The 22999-nt window shown below is 42.1% G+C and overlaps 1 protein-coding gene across 6 annotated transcripts in view; it reads left to right on the forward strand.

Annotated features, from left to right (window-relative positions):
* Positions 1-4301: 4301 nt before the first annotated feature.
* Sncaip (synuclein alpha interacting protein) overlaps positions 4302-22999 on the forward strand; it is a 152294-nt gene continuing 133596 nt past the window's right edge. For 3 of the 6 annotated variants that reach the window (XM_090340071.1, XM_090340072.1, XM_090340067.1), the window contains exon 1: positions 5084-5458. The gene's annotated coding sequence lies outside the window, so the exon portion shown is untranslated. Of the gene's footprint in view, positions 4346-4701; positions 4811-5083; positions 5459-11399; positions 11539-22999 lie in introns of those variants that run through there. The other 3 variants (XM_090340068.1, XM_090340070.1, XM_090340069.1) reach the window with 3 other exon arrangements.

The raw sequence follows: 22999 nt of genomic DNA on the forward strand, positions 1-22999 counted from the left end.
CAACTTTTTTACAACTTTTATATAAAACACCCCAAGAATGTGCTATTTGTAAGTATCGCATGTCAATGTGTCCTTGTTTTTATATGTAGAATTATCTTTCACAGGATTGTACTTCTTCATTCTCTTATGATTGAATAGGAGTGCTACAATTCTTGTCAATGATTATGAGCAAGTAATGGAATTGAAGCACTTTATTCCTAGTATAAGAAACTCTACAACTAAATACCATAGCTCATACCTATGATCCTAGCTACTCAGTTGGCTGAGATCTGAGGATCATAGTTTGAAGCCAGCCTGGGCAGAAAAGTCTGTGAGATACTTATTTCCTACTAACCAGCAAAAAAAGCCACATATGGAACTGTACCTTAAGTGGCAGAGTGCTATCCTTAATTGAAAAAGCTCATGGTCAGTACCCAAGCCCTAAGGTAAGACACAGGGAAAGAAAATAAACTGAAGATTTCTTTTCCTCACTAGAGTGACCACAACAACATTGTTCCAGTACTGTGAGTTCTTAAGGTAAGGACAAACTGGGTGTGAGTGACTCATACTTGTAATCCTACTTAGGTGGCTGAGAACTGGAGGATTACACTTCTAAACCAATCCATGTGGAAAAGTCTGTGAGGTTCCATCTCCAATTAACCAGTAAAATGTTTGACTGGAGGACTGGCTCAAATGGTAAAACATCAGCTGTAAGCAAAGCCTGGTACTGGCATAGAAATTAATAATGATGATGATGATGATGAATCCAGGCAGGGTGGCTCACACCTATAATCCTAGCTAGTCAGGAGGCTGAGTTTTGAGGATCAAGGTTCAAAGCCAGCCCAGGCACAAAAAGACCTGAGACTCTTATCTCCAATAAACCTCTAGAAAAGGGGAAGTGGGGCTTGGCTCAAGGGTAGCCTTGAGTTGAAGAGTCCAGGGACAATGCCCAGGTCAAGTTCAAGCCCCATGACCCCCCCACACACAAAAAAAATTTATGATTGGTTCTTGATATACTTCTTACCACTTACACAGATTGACAGCCAATTGGGTTCTAGAATTTAGAGAGTACTCTGGCATAATCCAATAGGACTTTCCCAAACAGAAATCAGATGCTCTAACAGGGTTCTTTTCCTGATTTAGGTTCATTCAATAAAATATGAGACTTTACTATAAAATAGAATGCTATATCAAATGGAATAATTAGTATATGTCTAGGATAGTCCTAGCCACGAGCATAGCTCAATAGCTATGTATATATGACCATATAAAATGATGCTAATTGAAATGAACTCCAAGTCTGGAAATGAGATTTTTTTTTATTTCTTTGTGTTTTTTTAATGTACTGTATGCAATTATTTCTTTTCTTTTTTTTCCTTTGGTGTATACCATTGTCACAGGTTTTTTTTTTTTTTTAAATTTTGGTACCCTATGTCTTGTATATAGGTTTATCTGATTTGGAGAAGGAAGGGGATTAACAAAATGGTGAGACAAAGGATAAAGGGTGAATCAATGCAACAGTGGCACTCACAAGCCACTTGATTGGAAATGAACTTTACGTAAATCTTGGTGGGGGGTTAGGGGTTAGGAAAACAAGTTAGGGGTAACAATGTTTAACAAGAAATATACTCATTTCCCTAAGTATATAACTATAACCGCTCTGACATCACCCGTTCAATAAAATGAAATTTTAAAAAGTAGAAAAAAAATAGAGCATACTTTTTGGTTTGATCACTAGCTGTGTTATGGTAGTTTTATTCAATTTTTACAGCACAATAAAGATATATTATGGAAATTAGGCAAAAGGATAGAGAAGGCAGATGTTTAATTGTAATAATTGAAAGAACAATTACATGTCAGCTCTTTGGCAGATGATATATAGTGAAATATACTTCTGCACTAATTATTTTCAGTAGCTACCGCTGAATAGGATCCAGACACGAGTAATGTGAACTCCCTGTCTTTGTGATAGGCAGTGGTGACTAAATCGCTCCTCTGCTGTGATCACGCTATCCCATAGGGTGCCTGTCTGCCTAGAATAGTGGGAAATAAGACTGGTGGTGAGTAAGAGGCAAGCAAAGGGCAGAGCAGAGGCAGTTGTTAGTTTAGGTTTTCTTTCTTTTTCTAAGTCAACATTATGTGGAGGAAACTAGCATTCTTGCCATCTAATCTAAAATCTAGCAACTCTGTCTTAACTGAACTACTTTACTACTTCCACACTTTGGTATATCAATTTGTGGTTTTGGATTTGGCAAGAGTTTACTTAGAAGAAACAAACCAACAAACAGTCCAAACAAAAGCAGCCTCACAGCCTATGTGGGAAAGTGTATACAAGCATAGATTTAAATCACAGTGTAAAAATAATCACATGGAAACAATGTAAGTATGTAATCAAAAACATGTTAGGATCAGAAAAAAAAACAACCAAAGAACTACAAAAAAAATAGGAGAAATAATCTGAAACATCTCAAAGAGGACTGTTTCACACTATGGAATACTACTCCTTTGGCCAGGCATGCAGCAAACTTTCTTTCCAGGGACAATCTATGTTCTGTACACATAAGCCAACCATGCCCCTTCTTGTTGAATCATGAGAACTGAAATGACACCTGACTCCATGCTAGACTTAGAAGATGCTAGAAAGGGACACTCATGTATATTGTATAACAATAAAGCTTTCCATACATTAAAATCTGCTTTCACACAAAAGAGGAAGAAAGAGAAAGAAGATGGGGATGGCTTATTAATGTAGCCTCCTAGCTATTCAGAGGGCTAAGATCTGATGATTGAGGTTTGAAGTCAGCCCAAGTAAATCCTACAGGCTCTATTCTTTAACCAGCCAAAAGAAAGAAGTGGTATTGTGGCCTAAGTGGTAGAACACCAGACTTGAGCAGAAAAAGCTAAGCAGGAGAGTGAAGACCTGAGTTCAAGCCCCAGTACTGAAATATTTAAGACCATAGGAATGGAAGTATGCTCTCTCAATGCCATGTCAAAGGTAATAGCAATTCCATTTGCATCTACTGGAGGGAATCAAGATGTGCTTTCTCAGAGTTTACAATAGGAAAAAAAAGTTTTATTTTAACCAGATGTGAACAAATTAAACCCAATATTTTCAAGTATTTTAGCGCCATATGATGTCATCTAATTTTATATTTTTCTACTTGAGGGATAGTGTGTATTTTTAAAATGATGAAGCCACTTTCTATGTATGTTCTTAGAGCCTTCCACACGATAAGTCCCAATAAACAAATAACACGTCAGGCCATGCTCTTGGCTGCCCAGTCAAAAGCTGGGAAGGATCTTCAGTAGGAAATGTAACGGAAAGCATGCAAAATGTCTTTATTCGGTCTGTCCGCACTGGTCCAAGGTGAGGGGTGCAATGCCTTTCTTATTCCCACAGCACCCGTGAACAGCATACGGGTATTACCCAGTTACCAGGACTTCAGCTTTAAACTTCAGTGTATTTCCAATGATAAGCTCACACACAGGCTGCAAACCTCAGGGCTACTCTGCAGCTAGCTCCCCACATCTCCTGTCCCTCAGGCCCCTTGGAACTGATGAGGGGACTTGGCTGTCCCTGCACAGATCAGGACTCCAGCCTCCCTCCTAGTTTCCTCAGAGGCAGCCTCAGGTAGGTAGCCCTTGCCAGGACTTGAGTGGTCCACCATGGCTGTGCTCAGTGAATGTCTCCAAGTCATCTCATCTGGGAAAGAGATTACAAAAAAAAAAAAAAAAAAAAAAAATCCATTAAAGCTTTTCAAAGGTCGGGGGCCAAGGTGGCCAGAAACGCTTCCACTTCTCTCCGAGTGCATTTGGAAACCAGGACTGAGGCAGTCCACCCCCCCTCCCGCCATTGCTCAGGTTGCCGGCGCCCCCTCCCCGTGCTGTACCCTAAAACCATCCACAGATGCCTAAGACGCTCAGATCATTACTGTGGGCCCCTGGCTGAATTAATAAGGTCCTCCCCGCCCCCCCCACCAAGTGAGCCCCAAGCATCCCCAGATAGGCCCCCTCCCTGGCCCCTGCTTCTTGGCAAAGTCCCGGAGAGTGGGTGAGCCTGGGGGAGGGGGCACGACTCCGTGCCAAGGCAGATTCTCCCCCAACACCCTCTCCCGGAGACCGTGCCTCCCCTCCCCCCCCCAGTCTCGTTCCCGGGGCTTGCTGGAACTCTGCAATATATTGGGGACCAATGAGGTGGCAGCGGTTGGCGCACGGATCTCGGTGAGGGGAGCCTTGGTTTCCAGGGGAGAGACTGCCAAGCAAGTGGGGAGGGGGAGAGGGTGGGGGGGAGGCCGGGGCTGGAGTGGGCGGGGAGGAGAAGCCGACTTGCGGGTGAACAGAAGGCAGTGGAGGTTGGAGCGCGGAGGTGAGCGGGACCCGCAGGTTCGGGGTCCGGGCAGGGGGCGGGGCAGGGCTGGGGGCGCCGCGCGGAGGCGGGGGGTCGCTGTCAATCAGGCCGAGCGGGCGAGAGCTGGCGCCGGGGTCTCCAGGCAGCCGGCGAGCGCGGAGGTTCTCGCAGCTTGGGCATCGGCGACCGCGCCCCGTTTCCCGCCCGCGCCGCGTCCCGGGGTCCCCCGCGCCGGCTCGGGGCCCGCGGCCGCCCGGGGCCACCCCCGCCCGCGCGCGTCCGTTGGGGGGCCGGGGGAGCGGCGCCGGCGGCCCGGCCGCATTGTGACGTAGCGGGGCCGCGGCAGCGCCTTCGCCGCCAGCCCCGCTCCCGACGTGATCGCTCCGGGCTCTGGGCGCCGCCGCCGTCCGTCCGCCCGTCTGTCCGCCCGTCTGTCGGTCGGTCCGCCCGCTCTCCCGAGCCGCCCGCGGGCCCCGTAACCCGGTGAGACTCGATCTCCAGTGAGCGGGCGCCGCTGGGAGGCAAGGGGCGGCGGCGCGAGCCCCGGATCCTTTCCAAGTTTGCGCCGGGCGATCCCGGCGGGTGTAGCCCCGCCGCCGCCCCGAGATCCCCGGGCTCCCTTTGTGCCGCGGGTCCCGCTGCCCGGGGAGCCGCGGCGCGCGGCGGCGGGGGTTCGGGGGAGGTCTCTATAGTAACCGAGGCGGCGGCCGCGAGGCGGGACTCGGGCGAGGGAAGGGAGGGAGGAAGAAAGGGGGAGCCGCTCCCGCCTCGGCTTCCCGGGGATTGTTCCCAGGCTTGGTCGGCGGCTGGTCCGGCGCCGTGGGCTCGGCTCCGCGGCCCCCCTCGGGTGGCATCCGAGGCCGGGGCGACAGTGCTCGGGCCCCGCGGAGCTGACACTCACAGGGACCAAGTCAGCTCCAGCCGGGGCAGTGCGGCGGCAGTCCTGACGGTAGAGAAGGGGCGTCCGGGGCTCCCGTCCTCCGGGGGAGCCCTGCGCCCCCGACCCCGCGGCCCCCGGGCCGCCCCGTCCAGCCCTGGCTCCGGGCCCCGCGCGCAGTCCCGCGCCCCGCCGCCTCTCCCGGGGGACTGTTTCCTGGCCTCGCCGGCGCTGAGGACTTTCACCTGCAGGTGGTAAGTGGCCTGGAGCCGATTTTTGGCTATTGTCAATGCCACGTTGTTTATTCCATTTTTTCTTTCTTTCTTTTTTTTTTTTTTTTCAAAAAGAGGGATAATTCCGAGCTGTTTCTGGCACCCAGACAGTTTCCACAGGAAATACTAGCATTCTTGGAGGAACACGCTACCATGGCTCGCGCAGAAGAAAGTCTTGAGGAAACAAAAAGGCAACAGCATTGTGGCTCCTTTTCAATGGGCCGCGGTGTTTTTTCCTGTGGGAACACGGGCGGCTTTCCTTGGGAAAGTTCATTAAGGAAGAAGAGCTGTCCCCAGGGGCGGGGGTGGGGGCTTTGTGTGCCCGCCCGCGGGAGGCCCTGGCTCGTCCTCTTGGCTGTAAATGACAAGTGTCCATCGCAGGGGACCTGGCCCCTGTCTCACTGGACAGTCCCGCCGCTCAGCACGTGCCCTGGAGCCAGGCCAGGCTGCAGAGGGCGAATCAACTGCGAGTTGTCTGGGAGGTTTATGAGGATCACACGTGTGCACACGTGTGCACAGAGACCCTTCTCCAAGGTGTCACTCCACACACGCAGTCTGTGTGCACAGCTCCTCCTTGCTGCATCTGTAGGAAGGCAAAAAAAAAAAATCTATTTCTGTTGTAATGGGTTCTGTTGTAATGACATCTCTATGTCTTTGTACATATTGAACATTTCAAAAAGGAAGAAGGGAACGTGTGGGAAACAAATATGCTAATGTATACCCCCTTGGGGGGAAAACGTCTACTGGCTACTTTTCAGCGTGGTAGATGGCAAGGTGATAGATACCCTAAAAGCATCCTTGGAGCTACCGGGGAAAGGATGTGACATTTTGATCCTCCTCACAGATGTCTAAAAGGAGAGCATTATGGAAGATTGTCCAGTGTTAGACACAGACGTCGAGTGTCAGAAAGAAAAGGAATGATTCTTAGAAATAAAATATAAAGAGGGGTCTTCATTGTATGATTCATTGTCTCTAAAGCATTTTGTGAAGTTTCCAAACCAGTTCATTTGAAATGATGTGTTCACGAATTTGACATTTACTGTTTGTTGATTTCTGAAAGGAAATGACTAAAGCAAGGGAATTGTTTCCTGCTTGACAGCTTGGCTGGGAGCAGGCACTTGTTGGGGCAGACCGAGCAGTGAAGATACATAGTACAGGTCAGACAAATGTGGACACGCTTTTGTTTTGGAAAGAATTGTAGCAACATACACTACCAAGAGAAAGAAACCCACACAACCATCTAATACAGACAAGTGATCTTTGATATAATCATAGAAAGCCTGAAGCCTTTTTTATAATTTTTGCCAGATTCCAGACTGTTTCTTGTCAAAAAGGGAAATCTCCTAAGAAGCAGGTGCATCATTATGAGAAACACAAGGGGCTTTTCTTTTAAATGCAAAATCTAATTGAAGAGCAACCAGAGAATTGGTGACACTTTTAGAATAAAATTGCCTCATTTTTGGCAATGTTTCAGGTTACAGTTACAAACCACACAGGAGAAATACATGTCTTGGGAGATAAATGATATTTGGTGGAAATCAAATAGTTGCTTCTCCAGACACAAATAGAATTGTTTCCTTCAGCCAGCCCTTCCATTGTAAGTTCACTGGCAGGGCAAAATTTCCTGGAAATGAGTCCATAGCTGTGTTACTTAAATGTATAATATGTTTTATTCTTAAGTTACATAACCAGATTTGTATTTTATAGTTTATATCTTAGCTCCTTTTTCTAAAGATTTTTAAGTTATTGAACAAAAATAGTGATTTGGTTTTTATGATTGGTTTCAGGCCCTGGAAAAGTTCTAGTTGATTTCTAGTTATTGTGTGTCCACTTTGCACATTTGTATAACATAAAATTAAATGTGTAATAATCTCATCACAAGAACCTTTTAAAAAGGAAGAAAATAGAACACATGAAAAATTAACTCATTGGAAATATAAGCAGGATTCAATCTTGAGCATGAGGCCTCGAGTTCAAGGCCCACCACTTGCATACCCCTTCCCCCCTTGCCAAAGTAATATACTTTAAAACAGAAACAAAAATGTTTTATAATTGAATTCTCAAGAAACTCGTGATTGAAAAGGCATTTTGAGACCAGGTAACCATATCTGCTTTGATGTTTTATCATTTATCTATGGGTCAATTGTTAAATCACCCCAAAACTTAGTTGCTTAAAGCTACTATGGCTTATAATTCTGTTGATTATCGGTTTGGTTTGGGTCCACTTGGACAATTCTTCTGCTGATTCTGTTTGGGGTCCCTCAGCCTGTGGGATGGTCTCAGTTAGCCTCACTCTCAGGTGAGACTGGCCTGAGCTGATTCACACAGCACCAACTCATGTTCTAGAGGCAGCAAAGGAACTATCACCAGTGCAAAAACTGACTTAAAACCTCTGTTTGTATCACATTAGCTCTTCTCCCACAGAACATAGCAAGCCACCCAGATTCAGGGGAGTGGAAAGACTCCACTTAAGATGAGAAGGAACTTCGAATGGAATGAAATCCCAGCTTTATTGTTTGCAGGCATCTACACCTTTGTGTCAACTTTGTTGTGGCAGAGGCATTCTGCTAAGGAATGGGAGGTAGAGGGCAGAGCTGCAGATTGAAAGCTCAGAATTTCGGTTGATTTCCCCCCAAACTTCACTGTTTTGTAATCTGGTTCTACAGACCACATCAGAAAAACATATTCAGACAGTGGCATTGAGACGAACACAGTAGGCAGGAGGCAAAGTCCACAGAGTGTGGCCTGAAGGAAGGGAGAGTTCCTTCTGGTTCCATCAGGGGAAGTGAGAAGCAAAGGACTTTCTCCAGCAGATCCCAGATTAAGATTAGGTGAGGGATGATATGGGTCAGTGAAAGCTCTGAGTCAAAATCATTCTGAGATTTAAAAAAGCTTAAGTGACTCTAAGAATGATTGTGCTGTTCTGAGAAATAGAGAAATCAATAAGTGATTTATTTGGGGGGAGGAGGAAACTTCAGTTCCAGAAAGGTTGGCTAAAAGAGATAAATTGAAGATGAAAATACTTTGGAAGGTACAGAAGATGCTATGATGTGGGCTGTTGTTTACTTTTCAAATTCAGTGGATTGTTGTGTGTAGTGAAATTTCTTTAGTTGTAAGGCAATAGACAACAAAATTGAGGCAACTCCAACAATTCAAAGGAAAATCAGAGCCACCCTCAGCCCAGAAACAACTGCTCTGGAGAGAAGGGGATTTTTTTTCCTGGGGCACACCTTGGTTGTCTTCCTGTGGACTCAGCTTATCTAGCAGCAAAGGGACCTTGTGGCCTACTTTGAGTGGTGTGGACTTTTGAGCCAGAAGCATTAATCAACAGTTACATGAGGATCTACAGAATAAGAGGTTGGTGCTTCCTCAGAGAACACTGGAACACTGTGCTCAGAAAGTGAAGATGGTGGCAGAGTAGCAAGGCCAGTAAATCTCACAACACATGGACACTTGAAGATTCATGTATGGAAAGTGGTCAGGTTATGACACAACAACTTGGGCATATTTATGTTAAGATATAGGTGTATGAATATGTTGAGTCCATGCAAAACCATGCACATGGTATGGGAGGCTGAGACCAGAGGATGGCAACTTTGAAGTCAGTCTGGTTACACAGAAAGACTCAGGTTCAACACTCACACACACACACACACACACACACACTCCCATATGCAGTGGCTGGATTAAAGTAGACAAAGAAAAGCTAGCTGCACACAATGCCTCATCCAGATTCTTCCATAAATGTAAGGGGAGAGAAATTCCAAGTTCATTCCAGTGTTTCACCTATGAATCCATTGGAATTATTATTTTAGCAGCCCTATGGACAGATAGGCAGACTGAAGTTCAGGTGGTATCCTAGTATCCTACCATCAAGTGCAACTTAGGGCAGACAGAACCACCTGACTTACACAATGAGTCCACACCATTAGTCTGCATAACACACATAGCTGCTCTTTATGGAAGGGTCTGAAATGGACCAGCTCCAACCTGAGTGAATACTTTTTATGGCACAATCCTAAGGACCCCCAAAGATATTCAATAAATGTTAATTGGATGAGTGAATGTGCCATTATCTGATGCAGTAACATTTTCTAAAACAGTCTGCTCTGGCTTTTCATTATTCAGGCTAGAGTTTGCTATAAAACCCCTAAGTGCCATTTCTAGATTTAAATGTTTAAGACACTCTTGTCATAGTCATGTAAGTTTTTTTTTAATTCACCATTCATAAAATTAGACATTTTGTTTCTGTTTTGAAACACAACTTCTCAGAACTCTCTTGGTCTCATACTTTTACATGCTGTTGTCTAGGTGAAATGGATGACATTGCTGCATTCTTGAGTCACTGAGCATCTGTCATCCTTCTAGAGTCAACTGTTGTTCCTTTAAGAAGCCTTTGTTGGGGCCCCAAGTTTAGCCTGGTGGTAGAGTGCTTGCCTAGCATGCATGAAGACCCAGGCTCAATTCCTTAGTACCAGGTACACAAAAAAAAGCCAGAAGTGGTGCTGTGGCCCAAGTGGTAGAGCATTACCCTTGAGAAAGCTCAGGGACACTCAGTCAATGATTGGATCAACAAGATGTGGTATTTATACAGCAATGGAATTCTATGCTACCATCAGAAAGAATGACATTGCCCCCTATGTAAGGAAATGGAAAGACTTAGAAAATATAATAAGTGAAGCAAGCCAGACTCAAAGTCTTAATAGTTTCCCTCATTTGTCATAATTAGCATAAACCTTGGACTCTCTTAGCAGAGGCTTACAGTAGCACAAAACCTAGATACATAAGGCTGCATAGGATGAGGCTAAATGAAAGGACCTCCAAGATATAGAAACAAGAGCCATATAATGTGTGACTTGTTCTTAACACACTATATTATTTCTCATCTCTTTTGTTATCCCTTGGTTAACTCATATTGTTACAGTATCTTACCTTGTTATCTGATATATTCTATATATTTTTGTTTATTTGAAATAGGATAGGGAAGGGGGAAAACAAGATGAGGGAAGGGGGATGGGGGGAGGGAAATGGGGATAAAAACATGAGAAGGGGTAGCAGTGATTATTAAGTAATGCACCTTCTATCTGGCAAATATAATGTAACCCTTCTATTAATTACAATAAAAACTATATTTAAAAAAAAGCCCAGGGACAGTGCTTAGGCCCTGAATTCAGTCCGCAGGATTGGCAAAAAAAAAAAAAAAAAAAAAAGAAAGAAACCTTTGTTGAATAGCCACCCCCACTCCTGTCTTCTGCCTACATAGTGCTTTATCCTGTTGGATGGCCTTGGCTGTGTGGTTCTCTCCTCACCTCTAGGCAAGGCAAATGGCCCCCAAACAGAGATGTCCTTTGCAGATTTTTTTGATCATTGTGTTTAGACATAGATGCTCAGGAATGTTTGAATGAATGCAAAGTGTGAGTTGTAGGTTTATTATGTCCTTAAACTTGATTCTCACCCTTACATGTTAGAATATTAGCTTTCAAGACAGGTTGTCTTTGAAGTTGCTGCTCAGATGCTTTCCCAAATGTTTTATAATGGTTTTCTCACTTGCTCACTAAGAAAGAGGCTGAAAAAATCAGCTAGTTCAAAGTAAACCTCTAAATCCATGCTTTGGAGACCAGATGCAGAATCCTTTTTTTCCATCAAAGAAGATGTTTAATAGTTACTATTTATGAGTTACTCTGGGTTGGGTGTTTTCCCAGATGCCTTTCAATTGCTTTCTTATTTAATACTCACAGCAAGCCTAGGAAGGAGGTGTTGGCTGCCATCTTTTTCTTATGTATGAAGACATGAAGATGTGAAAAGTTGGAGGAGGCTTGCTTAAAACACACTCACTCTCTTTGGAGAGTGCCAAGCTGGCAGACACTTGTCTGAATTGCTGAGGAACAGAAATAAGATTTAACTTGACTCTGTGTTCATCTAGGATCACTTGGAGACAGAAGCCAAGGCCTCTTACAAGCTGGGCGTATGATCCACCTACCACTTGAAATATGTTCCTATGACTCCCCTTGTTTTAAGATGAAGTGGCTACATTAAAAAGATGATGGGCAAGATATTGAGAAGTAAGCCCTCTAGGACTATAGCTGATATAAAGATGAATTCTACCTTAAAAGTCTAGTCATATTCCTGCGATCTTATTACTTGCAGGAAGTAAAGGCTGCCTATTGAGGGAAGTTGTGCCCCTGTGTACAAAATACAGACACAGACTCAGCTTGTGTCTGAGCCATTTAGGGGTAGCCTACAGACATGTTGGGATAATCCCAATTACATTGGGAGCCACAAAAGTTCAGTGGTGATTGATCAGTTTTCAGGCTGAAATCCTATTGAGGTTCTGATGCAACCTATCTATTCTTCCCTTGGTTGAGAAAGATGTGACAAACATCTACCACTTCATATTTAATTACAGAGATTTCAGGAGTCTACTGAATTCCGTCTTTGGATTTCTAGAGATATCAAGTTAAACAAGTCAAAGGCCAGGATCCTGAAGAAAGCTAATAGTCACTGCTGATTATTGACCAGGAAATAAATACATTACTGAGCATTTATCACTTGTCATCCCTTTTTGGAAAACATGTTACGGCCAAGCCGTCACCAAAACATGCACTGTAAACTCTGCTTTAAACTATGGTGAATGCAGTTTAGAGAAGGAGTTGTGTATAGCTGACAAATGGAGAGATGGGATTAATGCAGAACCAGATCTGTGTCACTGGGGGACTTTATGCTGCCTCTGCTCATTTATCCCACAAAGGAGACTATGACTTGGGCCAGGGAATATCTGAGCTTCTGTTGGTTCTGACCTCCTTCAGCCTTCACATTCCTGTGCAAAGTAGATTAAATGTATATTTCACATGAACAGCTTCCACACTCTAGAGGGCTCAAGGGCAGGGACTGGTCACCATTGTAGTGCTTGAAAAATCTCAGCTCCTTCTATTTCCCCTTAACTTTTTCACACAAAGAGAAGGTAATATTCTTGAAGATGAGACTTCTGCATTGATCATGTTGGGATAAATTCCTGCTACATTGTTGGGTGATATTTACACATTCATAGACAATTCTGACTCCATAGGTACTCGTTAGTAGAAATGACTGCAGATTTTCCAGGTGATTTTTGCACAGATATTTACTGATCCCTATAAGCACAGCAATTGGTGATCACACAGCCACAAGTCCTGAGCTTGTAGCATTTGAATCTATTTATATCTTGCTGGAAGAACCATAAATAATTTAAATATCATGTACATTTTATGAAAAAGAAAGTAAAAATAACTTGTGCTGTTGGGCTGGGGATTGGTGAGCCAAACCTATAATTCTAGCAATTGGAGGCTGAGGCAGGAATATGCCTAGGCATATTAACAGGCAGCAAAGACAGGCCAGAACATAAAGACCACAATGATAACATCTCAAGCAAATATGCCTAGGCATATTCCTGCCTCAGTCTCCAGGGTAAAACGTGTGTGTGTTTTTTTTTTTCTCTCTCTCTCCTACTCAAGTTTCTCCATTTTTGGCAGGTTCAGAATTTTAGTGTCTCCTCCTCTAGCCTAGCCTTTTCTTCCCCCAGTTAAGTTCATGATGCTCAGGTTTCCATAGACTTCCTTGAAAGAATCAGGGGAACACAGAAGCAGAGCAGTTAATCAGTCTTGCCTTTGCAGATGAGAAGGTTTGAGCAGCCAGATGACAGCCACAGCTGGATAGTTACCTGTCTGTGTTTGATCTGTGTAGTACGCCACTGCTCACTATAAACTGCTTCTAGTTTGCTTGAAATGTTATCATTGCAGTCTTTATGTTCTGGCCTGTTTTTGCTGCCTGTCAATCCTGACAAGAAACTTAGCTCAAAAAGCCAAGTTTTCACCGTTCTCTGCCCTCTCCTCCTAGCCCAATGGGCTTCCTGTATTTTGTCTTGGTTTTTCTGTACTTCTGAGGGCTCACTCACCTCCCTGCTTCTGGGATCCTCCTAAATTTTTCTCTGTACATGTTGTTGTGACTCTTCAGATGTGGCAGTGACATGTAGAAATGCAAGGATTTGTGAGTGTCACCATCTTGGTAATTTTACATTCTACGTGAAAACAAGTGTCATTAATTTTAGTATGTTTTATTTAGCTCTTGAATCCTAGCATTTCCATAGCCAATCATTATCACAAGTCATTAACTGGATGCCTTACTTTCTTTCTATTTCTATTCTAAAGTCTTTGAGATTTGATGCACATATCATACCAGCCACAGTTCCAGGGCTCTCCAGCCATGTGCAGCTAGCAGACCCCTAGAAAAGGGTGGGTTTGAACTCCAAGCCCCCAGGAATATTCCATGACTATTTCCTCTCTCCCCCTCAGCACCCAAGTCTTCAGTTGGTGATGGTCAAAGCCTCCCATGCTCTCTGTGAGCTTGAGAGTAGAGCATGCATATCTGGCCTCTTTCTATGCCCAGTAGAGTACAGTGTTTGGTAGGCACACGGTGAGTGTTCAAGTGTTCGATATGTGGTGAAGGAAGGAAGAAAGGGAGGGAGGGAAGGAGGGAAGAAAGAGGGAAGAAGGGAGAGGAAGAAAGGAAGGTAGGTTACTTGGAATTCCAGGAGCTGAAAGGATAGCATACAAAGGCACACTTCTCCAGTCTTTGTATACTACCCTCCTCCCCTGTCTCAGCTTCCCCTTTCCACCTACTAGTCCTATGCAGAGCCCAAGAACCTAATTGAGTCAGACTGTATGCATGGAGGCTCTGCAGTTGCAAGGCCAGAACTCTCTAAACACTGAACTGAACCTATACACACTTGTATAACTTCAGTTTCATCTTGTAACAAACAAGAAGGAACTGAGAAGTAGTCTAACATGTCCTATTGTAAGAGTTTTGTAGCAGAATGAAGAAGCAAACAAAAGACAGACCAAATGCAAGAACTCAGCCATCAAACAAGCCTTGTGCCGAGATTACCAAAAGACCAGCTGACATACAGAACATTAACTTTTAATGTTCAGGGAAAGGAAAGGCTGCAGCAGGGAGCTGTTAAAGTCATCATGATGAGCTTGCTGAATTTCCAGGCATTTCAGAATCTGCCCTCCCTGTCCTGAGAGGACAGGAGATTTATATAAATCCTGAGTAACTTTGCTTTTGCACATACAGTGTTATAATTTTTGCATGTCATACTAAATAACTGTATATATTTTGCTCCAGTAATAAATCCTATTTAATATTATACAACAAAGATTGGCACTCCTATAAGCCATCATCATCACAATTCATCTAAACTCAGAGTTGGAAATTGGGAGAAAATATTAGTTTGATCTGCTAAGTCATATAAACATTTTTGCCTGTTTACCCAAATCCTAATAAATCATTAGAAGTGAATGTGACAATCCTATTATTCAACCATCCAAGGGAATATGTGCTTTAAATGTCTAGTGATTTGGCTGTCTAGCCCATCTAAAATTTAACAGCTCTAAAACTCTATTAGTCCATTAATTTAGTCTTTACAAGAGGCATGTTTTAGTTGAAATTTCTGGTCAAATTGCCTTTCTCTTGAGTTAAAAAGACTTTTGTGTGTGTGTGTATGCCAATCCTGGGATTTGAACTCCTGATCACTATCCCTGAGCTCAAGGCAAGTGTTATGCCAATTGAGCCACGGCTCTACTTCTGACTTTTGGGTGGTTAATTGGAGATGAAAGTCCCATAGGCATTCCTGTCTGGGTTTGGCTTCAAACCATGATCCACAAATCTCAGCTTCCTGAGTTATTAGGATGGTAGGCCTAAGACACCAGCACTTGGCTATACAAACATTCTTTTTTTATAGTCAGGATAATGTATAGAGGTGTTAGTTACATTCATCAGGTAGTAGATGCATTACTTCTCACACCTTGATACCTCTTCTCATGTGTGTGTTCCTGTTTCCCTCCCCTCACCCCCTAGTAATCATCATGTTTTCCCCCTTCCCTTCCCTATTTCATTCAAATAAACCAATAATCCTATATACAATATACCAGGTAACAAAATCAGATACAGTAACAATATGAGATTAACCATATGGGCAAAAAATGAAAAGAGAAATAACATAGTACATTAAGAAAAACACACAGATAAACCTCTTATTTCCCATATCCTACAGTTCATTTCATTTAGTCTCATCCTATGTGACCTTATGTACCTAGGTTTTGAGCTACTGTAATCCTCTGCTAGGAGAGTCCTAGATGTGTACCAATTATTACAAATGAGGGAAATCATTGAGCCTATGTTTCTTTGGGTCCGACTTACTTCACTTAATATGATTTTTTCCAAGTTTTTCCCTTTCCTTACAAATGGGGCAATGTCATTCTTCCTGATGGCAGCATAGAATTTCATCTTGTATAAATACCACATCTTCTTGATCCAATCATCTACTGAGGGGCATCTGGGTTGGTTCCTTATCTTCGCTATGGTAAATAATGTTGCAGTAAACATAGTTGTGCTAGTGGCTTTAGCATGTCCTTGTTTCTGGACATTTGGGTAAATGCCAAGGAGTGGGATTTCTGGGTCATGGGGGAGCTCTATGTTTAGTCTTTTGAGGAACCGCCACACTGTTCCATAGTGGTTGAACGATTTTACACTCCCACCAACAGTGTAGTAGTGATCCCTCCAGGCTACATCCCCACCAGCATCTGTTGTTATTAGATTTCTTGACCCTGGCCATTCTAACTGGAGTATGATGGAATCTCAAAGTTGTTTTGATTTGCATTTCTTTTATGGCCAGGGATGTTGAGTATTTCATGTGTTGATAGACCTTCTTATTTCCTCTTCAGAGAAGTCTCTAAGTCTTTGGCCCATCTTTTAATGGGATGGTTGTTTCTTTGGAGATTTGTTTTGGAAAGATTCAATTTTTTTGAGCTGTAGATCTATTTTAGATATGAGGCCCTTGTCTGTTGTATGGCTAATGAAGATTTTCTACCACTCTTTGGACTTTCTATTTAATTTGCTGGCTATGTCCTTTGCCATACAGAAGCTCTGCAGTTTAATGCAGTCCCATTTGTCCAAACTTCCTTTAATGTATTGTGTTTCTGGGTCTTTATTAAGAAAGTTTCGACCTGTGCCAAGGACCTAGTGTATCTCCTATTCCTTCTTATAAAGTTCTCAGGGTATGTGCTTTTATTTCAAGCTCATTGATCCATTTGGAATTAATTCTGGGGAAGGGTGACATAGAAGGATCCAACTTTAGTTTTTTGTAGGTACTTAACCAGTTCTGCCAGCATCATTTGTTGAAGAAGAGGCTGTCTTTCTTCCATTCAATTTTTTTGGCTCTATTATCAAGGATTAGGTGGCCATAGGTCTATGGGTTGATTTTTGGGTCTTCAGTTATATTCCATTGGTCCTCAGGCCTATTCTTGTGCCAGTACCAAGCTGTTTTGATTACTACAGCTCTGTAATAGAGTCTAAAGTTTGGTATTGATATTCCTCCAGTGCTGTTCTTTATTCTAAGGATTGTTTTTGCTATATGAGGCCTTTTATTATTTCATATGAATTTTTGGATTGCTTCCTTTATTTCAGTAAAGAATGAAATTGGGATATTAATGGATATCGAATTGATATACAAACATTATTTTTTGCAGTCCTGGGATTTGAACTCATGCCTAAGGTGCTATTCTTGAGCCTTTCTGCTCAAGGTTAGTGCTTTAACACTTTAAAGCTATAGTGGCTACTTACCATTTTCAGATGATTAAGTGGAGATAAGAGTCTCATGGAGTTTCCTGCCTGGGCTGGCTTTGAATGCCAGTCCTCAGATTTTAGCCTCCTGTGTTGCTGTGATTACAGGCATGAGCACCAGCACCCAGCTATAAACATTTTTTCAAAGCAGACCTGAGGTAATCAGAGTCGTGCTAGACAAGACAAACAAGAGTCTGACTTTGTCGGGACCACTTCGAGAGGACATCGGAATGGATCATGGCTCTGACCTGAAATGCTCATTGACCTGCCTGGGAATTATTTTTTCTGATTATGTACAAGAGAAGTAAATCCTACTGTCTCATGCTATGTATTAGAGAGATGAATGAAGTTAGCAAAAGTTTTGAATAATTCCTCGATTTTCTGGAACACTTTGAGGGTAAGGTGCTTGCCAATTCTTTGTTTTCACATTTGTAAAAGCTAGGAAAATAGCAAACATCTTGTGATAAATAACTAAATATTAACCATGTTGAAGTAATTTGATGCTCTTGTCTTTAGTAAGATAAGGACAGTTCAACATAGATAAAGCTTTGTGTCTGTTGGCTTTGGTTTGGACAAAGCTGTTTCATTTGGATCTCTTAAGAAAAGAACTCATGCTTCTCTGCAACTAAAATATACTTCTCTAAGCACGATGGCTCTGGTGAGATGTGTTGGTGTAATTGAAAACCTATAAAAGGGCTGAGAGCTACTTTTGAATTGGCTCAGTGAACTTGGACTGGATTTGTCAAAGTGGTGAAAGGTTTAAAGGAATTTTCATAAATGAGGTCTCCAAGCTGTGTTTTAAGCATAGAATTCCAATGACTCCACAGCCCGTGAACCCAGAGAACAGCGCCTCTGAGAAAGCAGTCGTGTCAAGATGGAAATAAATGATTCATTTTCAGTCGTTGAGTTCTGCAGACGTAAGCACACTTAGCCACTGATAATCATAATTTAGCAAAACTGTAGTGCACTAAAAATACAATTGAAAACTCTAATCTCTAATTAAGTTGAGTATTCACAGATTAACATGGTTATGAATCTTGGGCATTGGATATAGTACAATGTTTACTCATGTTGCTAGGAAATAGAGCAGAGCTTTTCCAAACTTACAGATTGATTTGGTGAGATGGGAGACAAGCTTTTCCCAGTAAGGGACTTGATCATTGCTTTTTTTTTCTTTAAGGATCTCTTGCAGCAGGTCTGTATAATCAAAGCCTTTGTTTTCAATGGTTATATCGGTGTGCACAAATCAGTACTCTATGAGAGGATTTTTTTATTTAACCTAGAAGTCCTGCATGAAATATGCATCAATATGCATCATGAAATATTTGAGGGAAGTGGAGCTGTGGCTCAAATGGTGGTGTGCCAGGCTTGAGCAGACAGTGAGATGACCTAAGTCCAAGTTGCAATTTCAGAACACAATGGAGGGGGTGGAAAGAGAGAAAGGGGGAGAGGTGTGGGAGATTGGGATTTTAGTGAAATAAACGTTTTCATTTGTTAGAATTATCAAGAAAACAGCTTTTCGACATGTAATTATCATAAGGATAATCAATGGGTTTTCCTTCTTGCTGCTACTGGGAAACTGTCAAATGAGTATAGAAATGTGATCCAGTTTTATCCAGTTTTTCAGAACTACTGAAACTTGTGTCTAGGAAACCAGCTCTGGTTTTCTTTTCTTCCTTCTCATCCTGCTCTCCCCAACCCTCCAAAGGTGACACACTGTACTGTGGATTTTTTTTAAATTATCAAATGCAATACTGGTGCTTGTATATCATGAAAGGAGGAGCTATGCCAGCTCATGTGCCTTTTCCCCAAGAAAGATGAGAGATTGCTGTGTGCTATTTCCATCAAGATCAGGCATGAAAAAAAATGTCCTGCCCAAATTTAAAATCAGAACTAAGAACTCCCAGGGACAAATTCCAATTTGATCTATTTTGAGGCAAGCCATTGCACAAAGGGACTGATGTTTCGAAACCGGGTCTCCTCCCTAAGAGATGGAGTACAGAATTCCTGATTGACTCAAGGAATGGAGTTGGGGTGATTTGTGCACATTGCAGGGGTGTACTCTATAAGCAAGTTCAGAATAAGATGGATAGAACTTGGGAACAGAACTCCCTGGGGGTGAGGGGATAAGCTCATGGCTGCTCTCCAGCTTGTGTGCTAGTGGCCTGACTTAGCCACACTTGTCCTCACTCCTGTGGGTGGTTATTGACTCACCCCTATAGAAAGCCAGTTGTTGCTTATGGTACGTGGTGTTTTCATTCTCTCCCAAGTATCTAGCATAGCATCTACTAGCTGCTTTATTATCCTTCTTTATTGACTGAGGAACTGAATCTTTCAAAATGTCTTACAAAGTAAATGTGTTCGTGTCTAAGACCTAAGGATGACAGAAGTACAGTTAATTGAGCAGAGGGGCTTGTGGCTACAGAATACAACACATTACTTGTGTCATTGTTATTCAGGAAAATGGAGCCAGTATGATTATTGTGTAGGCAAAATGGTATCTGATGGAAGTTGTCACACCCACTAGTTATAAGAGGTTTTAGGGTCAGCTTTGATAGAACTTTTGATGTGAAGATGGAATTTGGAACTGACAGTAATGGCAGGGGAAAATAACATAAAGATTGGATACTGGGAGTACATGCCTCTAATCCTAGCTATTCAGGAGGCTAAGCTTGAAGGATAAAGCTTTTGAAGCCAGCAGACAAATCCAAGGGATTCATATCATGTAACCAGCAAAAGTATAGGTGTGACTCAAGATGTAGAGTACCAGGGATAGTACAAGACCCTGAGTTCACTGACATAAAAACAGATCAACACAAAACAATATAAAAACTCACTTCACAATAACAAGCTTCCTGGGGTGTTTATTCCAGTCATTTCTATTATCCTCAAACATCGAGCAGCATTGATATAGCATGAGATAAAGATGGCAGGCAGAAATAGAACATCATTCTGATTCTAAACATCGACTTGAACCTCAGAGCAAGGCCTAGCTTGACTGCTGACCAGGAGTGTAATTTGGGCATGGACTTGTTAAACCATATTTTAATTTGATTTCTCTCTTATTAGCAAGTCTTTTTTAATCACATATATGCAAGTTGAGTTTTAGTGCTTGGCATAAAAAAGGACTCATAGAAGAGAGCCACTCTGCTTTCTCCAGCAGCAGAGCTAACTACAGGACCTATAGGATGAACTGGTGAGCTCCTCTATTCTCTAGCTTCTGCTTAGCTTTTGGGAGGCATCCTCAGGACATTAACCAATGAGTTTGAATCACTTATTACCTTGGCTTTCCTTACTACTCATCTCCCCATACCATAGGCCATCGCTGCTGGCAGCAGTGAGCTCTCCAAGGCTGCTCTTTGGTTTCTGGTGATTGGGACTCTTCTAGACACTTTAGGATGATTGCTAACTGCTACCTGGATTCTTCATATTTAGGTACTGCACTGTCTTTTGTAGTTTGTCTAAGTATTGCTATATATACACCTTTGCAAATGTGCTTTATTTATTAAACTATCCTCAACTTGCATCTGAGTACATCACCTGTTTCCTCATGGGAAACTGAATACCACAAGCAATTAACTGTCTTAAATGTCACTGTGTGCTAGGCACTGGTGGCACAGTGGTAGAGTACCAGCCTTAATGGCAAAGCCAAGGGAAAGTGCGCAGGCCCTGAGTCCAAGAATAACTTTAATTAGATAAAATTAAATATAATGATTGGCTCTGAATATGCACCCAGCAAGGTTAAGTGCAGCCATGCGTGATTTAATGATGGGGATACATACTGAAAAGTGCATTCATTGTTAGGTGATTTTATGCATGTGTGAATGTCATAGGGAATACTTAAAATGGCTACATAGGCAATGGAGTCTTACAGAACTATTGTACACATAGTCCATGGCAACTGAAACATGGAAAAGTGGCTGTAACTTTGATATTATGTTTGGCTAGTGAGTGCATATGTGCACATTTATGTGTGTTCTGGTGGTTTTAATACTGGGGCTGGAACCCAGTGCCTTGTACATAATAAGCAAATCTAGTACTAAATCAATATTCCACTGAGCTACACTCTAGTCTAACCCCTTTTTCCCCTTTTAGCAAAGTATTTGATTTGCAGTATTGTTGCTTTTTATTTTTTTAAGGGAAGGAAAACAACTACTATCTTACAGATGAGAAAAGAAAAATAGAGTTCAAGGACCAAGGTCATACAGTGCTCCAGTGGTGGAACTAAAATATAAAGTAAGGATTTTCAACCTTATTTCTTAGCACAGGGTACACAGCCATGGAATAAAAAGTTGTAACTGTTTAGTGAATTAAAAAATAACCTGCTAGAAATAATTGTGTAAACCATTAGTGACCATTAAATAAATAACCATGAGGTTGAATCATAGACTGCATAGCATCTTCAACTTAATTATGGTAAGGACTAAGGCTAAAAGCGTATCACATTTTTATCCTTTTAGTAGTTTTAAGTTAGATGACCCTTAGGGCTACCATTTTTTAAATAAGGTCCTAGAGATCAATCTGTTTATTGTTTATCAGCACGGCATTCTTATGCTTGTGGAGAACGTTATTTTACTCGAACTGTTTCACTAGCTTCTTTTATTCTTAAGCCACATGAAGTAGTAATCTTTAATATCATTCCACCTATAATGTATAGTATCCTCATTAGTTTGTCAAGAATGAAAAGTAAAAAGAATTCTCATAGTTGTAGCCAGTTAGAAAAACAAAAACAATCTCTTTCCGTTTGATAGCAAATTTGTCATCATTATTGAAATCTTAGGCTATCTGGATGTATCTTTTAGTGTCTTGGGAAAATTGTTCAGGTATGGTCTAGAATAAAGCAGAAATTTCAGAAATGTCTTTGTTACAATTAAGGACAGTCAAGGGAGAAATAGCCATCTGAAAAATCTTTTTGATGTCAGTCCAAATAAAGGTTTATGGATTGCCCCATTCTGAGCAAGAAGCTGAGCAGGCAGAAACAAGTACCTATTGCCAGGCAACCTGATGCTTCTGGAAGCATTATTTTCATTTAAACACTTGGATCTTTTTCTTTCTTTCTTTTTTTTTTGCAGTAGTATTTTCTTTAAGTTCAGCCTCTGGCAAGGTCTTTCCCTTTATTCAAAATATGTTTTCATGTATTTAAAAATTAAAAATGTTCTCAACTGGAAAAATCTGGTGGATTCACAGGCATTATTAGTGAAAGTGGCGAATAGCACTGTTTTCTTATCAGTTGTGCTGACACAGGTACCTGTGGTGTAAGAAGAAAACGTTCTCAGTAGATCACACTGAAAATATCCCATTATACTCAAAACCGTGTGTAACTTCTTGCCAAACAGTAGACATAGGTTCTTTAAAGCAGAGTGATTGATGATATTTGCAGATGGAGGACACATTTCTTCCTGCATTTTTAAAACATGTTTGGGGCCATTTCTGGCATGGTATGGATGTAGTCTTCTTCTGAAACTAATTGAAACATTTTATATTAATAAGAGGATGGACTGCAATCTATAGTAAAAAGCAGGGAGGAAGCAATGAATTCTCCCTAGACTAGAGAGGAGGTTGTTAGGTGACCAAAGGCCCCCCTCAAAAGTTATGTTTGATTTAAAGGTCAAGTAAGTGGTTACCAGACAGGAAACTGAGGAGCGAATATTAGGGTCTGACAGAACTTGGAAATCATATTTTGATGTAATTTCAAAGTAAAGACAAATGACATACTGCAGTGAGAGACAGAGTTAAAAGGATCATTGTGTATTGTATCCTGAGTCTGATCTGTTTCCCACTGTAGAAGAAAGAAGTTCATCTATCTTTTTCAGTAGGTGGTACAGAATCCTACATATATGTGTCATCCACTATAAAGGTGTCTGCTAT

The sequence above is a fragment of the Megascapheus bottae genome, chromosome 10 (genome assembly GCF_031878675.1).
Source record: "Megascapheus bottae isolate mThoBot1 chromosome 10, mThoBot2.hap1, whole genome shotgun sequence".
NCBI classification, from domain to species: Eukaryota; Metazoa; Chordata; class Mammalia; order Rodentia; family Geomyidae; genus Megascapheus; species Megascapheus bottae.